Genomic DNA, 244 nt, shown 5'->3' with positions numbered 1-244 from the left:
TAGGACAAGGCTGCTTTTGCTTTTTAATCTACTGAGCAAAAGTGAAAATACTAGTGTTGACCATGTGAAGGGTTTTTGACTTGTAGTGTGTGCAAAAGGGGTATAATTATTTAAAGTCAATTTCCACCCCAAAGAAGTAAACCCCTAATATTAATTTATATTCATATATAAACCTCCAGACTGATTATTATAAGAGAATTATAAGCTTTTATTGTTGACTTACAATACATCTAGAATACTTTAG

At 30.7% G+C, this 244-nt stretch overlaps 1 protein-coding gene across 1 annotated transcript in view; it reads left to right on the top strand.

Annotated features, from left to right (window-relative positions):
• Positions 1 to 244, top strand: part of LOC119594819 (enhancer of polycomb homolog 1-like) — a gene marked incomplete in the record, with an annotated part of 44,199 nt that overhangs the window by 37,893 nt on the left and 6,062 nt on the right.

Source organism: Penaeus monodon, chromosome 34 (genome assembly GCF_015228065.2).
Source record: "Penaeus monodon isolate SGIC_2016 chromosome 34, NSTDA_Pmon_1, whole genome shotgun sequence".
Lineage (NCBI taxonomy): Eukaryota > Metazoa > Arthropoda > Malacostraca > Decapoda > Penaeidae > Penaeus > Penaeus monodon.
Note: the sequence above shows the minus strand (reverse complement) of the source record. Positions and strands in the feature narration are given on the sequence as shown.